An 8,326-nucleotide genomic window follows, 5' to 3' on the forward strand; every position below is an offset into this window, starting at 1 on the left:
GGGAAAAATAAAACTACACAGAATATAAAAGACAAAACCTAGTCGAGTTAGGTACCAAATCATAGCCTACAGGAGTTTTATTACTTTTTATTCTGGGTTAAATAAATATTCATTCTTAAAAATAATGAGCAATTCTGAAACTGACTCTCTTCTTTCATTATTTACTTTAGCACAATGAAATTGAATATGTAAATTTCTGATTGCTCAATTGACCTGTTAATGAAAATGCCCTTATTTTATATGCCACACCAATGTCTGAGCAAACTAGTCAGTTAATGACAGTAGCTCCAGCATATAAACTCAATAGTCCCTTATGAGAGCTGATTAACATATGAATACTTTATTTTTGTATATTTTTCTCTGGTATGCCCTTTCTCTTAATGCCCTTCAATTGGTGCCAAACATTTTTCACTTTACAGTTTCTTTCTTTCTCTGTTTTCCTTAGCTTTATGGGATTATCAACCTTTAAGTTTGAAGGTTAAGAGAAAGAGCCAGAAAAATAGAGAGGGAGCACAAGGAAGAGAAGTCGATTGCTCTTGGTCATAGCCAGCAAATATTTAACAAGATGTAACTGAAGAAATATGTGTACATCTATACAATGACATTTTTCTGCATTCCAACGTAAATATCAGAATGCTAAACATAAATTTTTTCACATCATTCTCTTGCACTTATTCTCTTTTATTCTTTAAATAAGTCATAGAGGATCTTGTGGAAGACAGAAAATGAAGATCAAATTAGGAGTTGATTATTAGAAGACTTGGCATCTACTTCCATAAAGTTGTTGAAAGCTCTATGGTACACAGTCCTATTCTCATACACTGTGGGCATATCTGCATGTGGGGGGACCCGCCTACAGACAGAGAGAGGAGCCACGTCTCATTCCTAAGACCATGAGAAATATGGTCTTAGGTGGCCCCTGTGAAAGAGCCTTTCGACCCCCAAAGGGGTCATAAGCCACAGGTTGAGAACCGGCGATGTAACTAAAGCAGTCTCTGCACAGTTTCTCCATTAAACAAAAGCACAAAGGAGTGGATTTTGAGTATGGGTGGCTCCCACATCACCCTCTTCACATTCTTCTTGTATTTTTTAACCAAAGTGCTTGCTGGCCATGATTGACTCTGCAGAGTGACCTTGCTCACCCCATAACACAGAAAAAGAGAATTTCACCCAATTTATTAACTGAATTGTTGGGATTATTTTTAAGTCCTTCAATCCAGTATATGTGAAAGCTGTGGGTAGACTCGAACCACTAACCTTTCATTTAGCAGTGAGCACACTGCTTTGTCTGAATTTATAGAAACAGTATAAAATTATTCTAATGTCTATCAAAGATATCAAAGGAATGGGTAAAGATTTAACTCAGTGGTTCTCAACCTTCCTAATGCCGGGACCCTTTAATACAGCTCCTCATGCTGTTTGGCGTTGGTTTCTGCATGCATTTGCCATCTGTATCAATACCATTTAAGATGTATCAAGAAGGGCTAAATAACTCCCACTTTTTCAATATTGTATATGGTTTCAGTATTTTGGTTATTGAGGTATAAAACATCTACTAGTATTAAATATTATATTTAATATTACTATTATTTAAAATATAAATATTTTACATGGGCGATTCAGTAACACTAATTTATTCGTTGTCGGTTTTCAATGGCTAATCCTGTAGTTAGCACAACTCATACCAGGACTCCCCAAAAGATAAATACTAATCTCAAATTCTTATTTCTATCATTGCTAACTGTTATGTTAGGGTCCTAATTTCTGCATTGATCATAGTTTCATAAAATAATCTGAAGAAAATTTTCAAGAAATGATTAGAGGATTTTATTTTATGTCAGACACATGAGAGATGAATTGAATGTGCAATACAAATACATATAACTATTTTTTTCTGTCTCACTGTCTGTATGAATCAGAAGTATACCTATTTATCTTCTATTCTTCTACAGATAATGCTGTTGAAAATATTTCTTTCTGGAGATTAGGAAAATAAAAACCAGAAAAGATGTGATAAGAACTGCTTTATTTGACATGAGGTAACAGTTAAATTTAGGTTATTTAACTTTTTAAATGTTACCTGTGTCAAAGGTATGGGAGTTAGAAGTAAAAATAAAGTTAGAGGTTTTGATTTTGCTGCCATATGAACGTCTTCTTTGGTGGACGTTTAGTTCTCTTTGTCTTTGGAGACTTCGGTGTGTGTGTGTGTTTAATTAAAATTGAAAAAACATTCCCTTGGTTAACAAATTTGTTAGATATAATATTTGGATATATAAAAATCTCTCTAGGATTTCTTGCCTAAGGGCGATTTGCTTCCCCAGCTGAACTTCAAAGACATACTAATGGAGTCTCCAGCATGTTTCCATGTTAAGTGCTGCCTCATGTGAGCATGAGATGGCAGAGCAGGTTCTTTGAATGTTTACATCATATTTCTTTATAATCTCCTCTGTGACTTATTAAATAATAACTCCCTTTCTTTCTAAGCCTCAAGTTTTTAACTCTGGGAAAAGTTCCCAGGGACAAGCTGAATTGTAGCTGTTGAGCTTATTTTTAGCAATTGTAGGTCTTAGCCACATCATCTGCTTTCACTAGTAAATGGATTCACAAGATCCACAGAACTTTTTATCTATCGCCTTCTCCAATTAGAAGAGCAGATAGCGTTGTTGATAGTTTACATCTCCTGAAGAGGATTTGATGTACCCTCGGGGCCAGACCATAAAGAGCACGCCCTAGCTTAGCATACTCTGCTTCCGCATGTCCTCCTGGAATTCATTTAAATCAACATATTAGAACACACTCATTTTGGTCTTGACTTCCTCTAATCAATCTGGCTATGCTTTGTTTCTTGGTTAATGAGAGGATCTACATGCTACCTCATCCCACCCAACTGATTTCTCCTTGGTGATGATTCTGAAGAATCTGGCTGTCTCAAGTGACCGGCATTATGCGACAGAAATCCTGTAGACCCATCTTCCACCAACAACTGACGCCAGGCCTTCTGGGTCGTATGACAAAAGAGTTTGCTTTGTTAGGTGCAGAGTAAGCTATCTGCTCTTTTGACAAAATTGCATGGTACTTTTGGATGCAGGAGTTTGCTTTCCAGGGTCTTTGGAAAGCCATAGTCACCATACCCATAGTAGAATTCATTATTCTGGGGAATTTGATAATAGTTCATCTGGGGCCACTGAACTATGGAAGGATTCCATCACCGTAGGACATTCATTGAAATATGGCTGTGTTAACTCTAAGGGGAAAATTATCAGCTAATTCATGAACAGATGTTTGTGGGGTTGAATGATAGTTTTTAATTAGGAAGATATCAATTTTATGAATAATTCCTATCGGATTCTTATTAGCTATTGACAGTTGGGTTTCTTCCAGACTGTCTCTAACATGTTATTAGTATGTGATTGAAGTGAAATGCTATCATGATTAAAATCATTATAGTGAGCTTCTTTTGTATCAAAACAGCTGGTATGTTCCACTAGTCATGGGTACAGCAGAATTTCATAATAGGTAACCTATAGCACTTACTGCTATATAACTTTCCCTTTTATATTTCAAATTGTCATTATTGGAGAGAAGATAGGCTGTAGTTGAATGTCTTACTATCATTCAAAGAAATAATCAGTAGGCAAAATGCTTAATCAATAACTAATGAAGGTGCTTCCTGAGGATTATGAGGAATCCCTCTATGATTATTTCCAGAGAAATGTCCAATTCAGTCCTTTAGACTTTCCTCTGATGACACGTCATGATGCACGGATACCCAAAGCACAATCAGTGCTGTCGAATCTGCTGTGAGTTGTAGAGCTCCTATGGGGCAGGGTTTAACTGCCCTGCGGGTCTCTGAGACTAGAACTCTTTATGGGAGTAGAACCCCTCATCTTCTTCTGAGGAGTGCTTGCTGGTTTCTAGCCACTAACATCCTTGCAGTTAATAGGCCAACAAGTAACCCACCACGCCACCATGGCTCCCCTCACATTGCACAGTTAAAGATAAAAGTTTTAGCGCTAGCTTGTCTTGTAACAGATTCTCATCAAATTTTCTCTACAGTCTTTTCAATGACAATGTCAATCAAAATGTCCCTAATGACCGAACATACTAGGAGAAGCTGAAGAACCTTATATGTACCTCTGGTACAACTGTATTTGTTAGGAACAAGTACATAAAGAGAAAGCAGTACAATCCTGGTAGGCAGTAAAATATATAAATAATAATATCAAGAAAACATTATAAAATGATAAATTTACCTTTTCCTTACCCCCTTCTTTTATTCCTATCTCAAGATTATTAGCACTGTTTCATGTGCCAGAAATTCTTTTATAGGAAAGGTCATTTTCCAATGTAAGGAAATGAATGTGTGAATAGCTGCTAGTCAAGAGAACAATTTGCTAGCTATTTGGCCAAGTGCTGCACAGTTTTAATAACCACCTACACAGAACACTCAGGGAATTGATTTTTATTTTAACGGCGAGTGAACAGAAGTGACTGTTCTTCATGGGAGAGCAGTGGTGTGGCTTTATTAGGGTTTATTTCCTAGGACTTAGACTCTCAGGATTTGGGGGTTGGTCTCATTCCCTGGTCACTGCACTATGTTGGAAGAAGGAGAAAATAAGAGATGGAGCTGATGCCTCCTATACTTTGTCCTATTTCATTGTTAGCAGCGATGTGGTGTAATGGCCCAGACCCAACTTTCAGGTCACAGGGGCCTGATCTCCAGCTGCTCCTGTGCCAGCTCTCCTATGCTCTTGGAAATGTTACTGACAAGTGCAGTCTCCGTTTTATCGTCTGTAAAGTAGAAACACTATTACCGCTTGATAGATGCCTTCATAGATCATTGTGAGAGCTGAATGACATAGAGTATGTAATATGCCCAGCGCAACATCCAGCATATGTTAAGCTCTCAATAAATGCTAGTTTTACTTTCCCAGTCACCTTAATAATTTCTTTGATTCAACATCATTTTTTTAAAAGACTTTCTGCTCTAAGAGAATATTAGGGACATTGCTGGCTTAGTGGGAAATCATAATATTTTAGTTCCTCATCTACTCCAGTGAAATTGCCTCCTTGAGTTTATCAAATAACCTAAATGGATGAATCCAGAGGATATACATCAATCTTTATCTTACTTGATTTTTGTAGCATTTAGCTTTTTTTTAAAAAAATCAATTTATTGGGGCTCATACAATTCATCACAATACATAGATCAATTGTGTAGAGCACATCTATACATTTGTTGCCCTCATCATTCCCAAAATTCGCTTGCCTCTTGGGTTCCCGGAACCCGCTAATTTTCCTTTTTGTCCCCCTCCCCTTCCCTTCCTCCTCCCCTCTCCCCCATGCACCCTTAATAATTTATAAATTATTATTGTATCTTATATTACACTGTCCGGCGTCTCCCTTCACCCACCTCTCCGCTTCCCGTCCCCCAGAGAGGAGGCCACACGTAGCTCCCTGTGATCCATTCCCCCCTACTACATCCCCTTTCCCTCCTGGTATTGCCATTTAGCTTTAAGAAAAAAATGTCCCACACTCTTGGAAGCATGATTCTTCTATAGTCATGACAACAGCCATCAGAATTTAAAGCTTTTAGTCAATCAATGGCAGTTTTATAGTTAACAAATAAACTTAAAGATTTGTTTTAAGTCCATCTAAACTGATTTGAGTCCTGCCAGGATTCGAGTAAGTAGCTGCCTTCATTGCCAAGCACTCTGCAGTCGGGGTAAACAGAGTCTTGAACATTTTGACATCAGCAGGTCACTGGCAGCAAAGCTTTTCTGATCTAAATGTCTACACAATATATCAATGGTGCTGATTAAGCCACAGTGTTTGGCACATGTAAAATAACTAAGAAGGATTTTATGCAAACTTAAAGTAAGTGTAAAGGAGCTTATGCCATTTTATTAAATTTAAGTTGTAGTGTCTTTATATGACTTTAGGAAAAGAACACTAAAAGTACTTTGATGTATTCATTTAAAAATTAATTTATATTTATGAAAATGTTGTTTCAGTGCTGTCTCCTGAAGTGCATTCTTCCTGGGGGGCAGGGGGTCCACGTAGTTGGGACTACGGATGGATGGATGGATTATAATAAGAGCTGTAAGAGCCCCCAATAAAATGATTTTTTTAAGTGCTATTGTTATTAGTAAATTATGTCAAGTTAGTTTTGACTCATAGCAACCCCACATACAACAGAGCAAAGCACCAACCAAGTCTTGTGTCCTTCTCATGGGATGTGCCACCTTATCAATCCACCTTCCGTAGGCCTTCACTTTTACTGATCACACACGCTGTCCTTAAGGTCTTTACTTTGAGGAGGCAGCTTTTGTCCAGTTGTATTTTCAGTGACTTCCAACCTGAGGAGAAGAGCCTGGTGATGTAGTGGTTGCACATTGGGCTGCTACCTCCAAGGTCAGCAGTTCGAAACCACCAGGGGCTCCTCGGGAGAAGAGGGGATTTTCTACTCCTGTGAAGAGTTCCAATCTCAGAAACTCACAGGGGCAGTTCTACCCTGTCCTGTAGGGCCCCTATGAGTCGGCATTGGCTTGATGGCAGTCAGGTTTGTGTTTTTGTTGAACCTGAGGAAGTCATCCTCTAGCACGGTGTCAGACAACATCGCCCTTCAATCAGTGGCCGTTTTCCTCTTCCTTCTAGTTTCTTAATCGGAAAGTGCCACTGAAACTTGTCCTGCAGGGGTTAGCCGAGTGGTGTTTTAAATAGTGGTGGCATGGATTCATGGCGCAAGCTACCACTGAACAACAAACTTACACAGGGTGGTGGTTAGTTAAAATTATTCAGATCATACTTTAAAAAGTCAAAAAGTCCTTAAAAATTTAATATAGGCCACAAATTCCCTTCCCCATGTCTATTTTACCTATCAGTTCCACTCTTCAGAAGTAACCTCCTTACCTAGTTTGGCTAGATTCCCTTTTTTTTCTATTTTCTACATAAAATGTACAGTTTGCTATATATTTTTCTGATCTATTGAAAACATTATCTGCTATACTTATCATCAGTTGGAAAAGGTTATTTGTCAATAGCTGTGTGGGAGAGAAATACATTTCAAATAAATCTCAGGCTCTGCCACTTCCTACCTCTCACATTTAATTTCCTTGCCTGCCAGAAGGTTAGGTAATATTTTTAAAATTAAATAACCAATATTTATGTTACTATGATTACGAAATCATTTTATTCTGAACCAAGCAGAATATTATAACCACATTATTTTACAAGTTTTTGTTTTTTCTCTCTTTTTTGTTTTCTTCATTTACCTGGTTTTGTTTTGTTTTTCCAAATGCGCAATCATCTTTTTCATTTGCCAAGCAATACTACTTTACGTGCTCTCAGATACATGTACTTACCTATTATTGTTTATTGTCTTCCTTTTCCACTAGAATGTGAGCCACATAAGAGTCAACAATTTAATCTAAAGTTGAAGGTCAGAATGGGTTGGACGATGCAGGACACATAATAGGCACTCAAACAATATATATGTTTGTGGATGCCTTTGTTGCCCCTTTAATTGAGCTGTCTCTTGCATTTGTTTCATGTCCAAATCTCTTTGTTCTTTTTAAAAAAAAATATTTGTCCTTATAGATTATATGTAAATTAAAAAAATAAATTTATTGTAATGAATTTTGGAGGAGATAGGGGAAAATTTCTGGGATTATTTTTGATTCTAGGAAGAAGCAGAACTAACTCATATTAACAAAATTATCCAGAGTGTGTCCATTGATTTTCCCCACAGCTTACTCATCATTAAAACTTAAATTATAATACCTACTGTGTTGTTTTGAATATTAAATCATACCCTTCCCCTACCAAAGATCGCTTTCCCTCTAAAAACAACTGGTGATATGAAAAGAAATATAAGAATACATGTTGAATGTGATATAAAAATATAATCATTGATTTCCTTTAATTTTTCAACTTTGTATTATGATTTCAGTGAACATTTATTATTTATTTATTTTCCCAGGGCCTGTTTGTTGTGGCCCCCAGAAGGGACAGGCCACAGGAGGCCTGCCCAGGTCCTGAGGGCATCCTTTCTCTCTCTCCTCGTTACGAGAGTCACACATGTGGCAGGTGTAACCTGGGAGAGCCGATTTCAGTGATGAGCAACTTGTTTTCCATTCCATAATCAGTGAACATTTAAGTTTGAGACATTGGTTCCAATTCCATAATCTAACAACACTATTTACACTTCCTCCTGGTTTTTATAATTTCCATTCCTCCGTCTGTTCTCTCTCTTCTTACCTTCTAAATGGTATCCCTGGGAAAATGCTGCCCTTTCGATTTCGTTTGGTTGCTTGCTCTATGGAGT

General features: G+C 37.4%; 1 non-coding gene across 1 annotated transcript; it reads right to left on the bottom strand.

Annotated features, from left to right (window-relative positions):
• Nucleotides 1-7,986: 7,986 nt before the first annotated feature.
• Nucleotides 7,987-8,107, bottom strand: LOC115871086. Its single transcript, XR_004047073.1, has one exon. It is a non-coding gene; the product is annotated as a small nucleolar RNA SNORA64/SNORA10 family (small nucleolar RNA).
• Between the last annotated feature and the right edge of the window lie 219 nt (nucleotides 8,108-8,326).

The sequence above is a fragment of the Echinops telfairi genome, unplaced genomic scaffold, assembly GCF_000313985.2.
Source record: "Echinops telfairi isolate 266 unplaced genomic scaffold, ASM31398v2 ScPeMD7_3533;HRSCAF=4204_0, whole genome shotgun sequence".
Classification (NCBI taxonomy): Eukaryota; Metazoa; Chordata; class Mammalia; order Afrosoricida; family Tenrecidae; genus Echinops; species Echinops telfairi.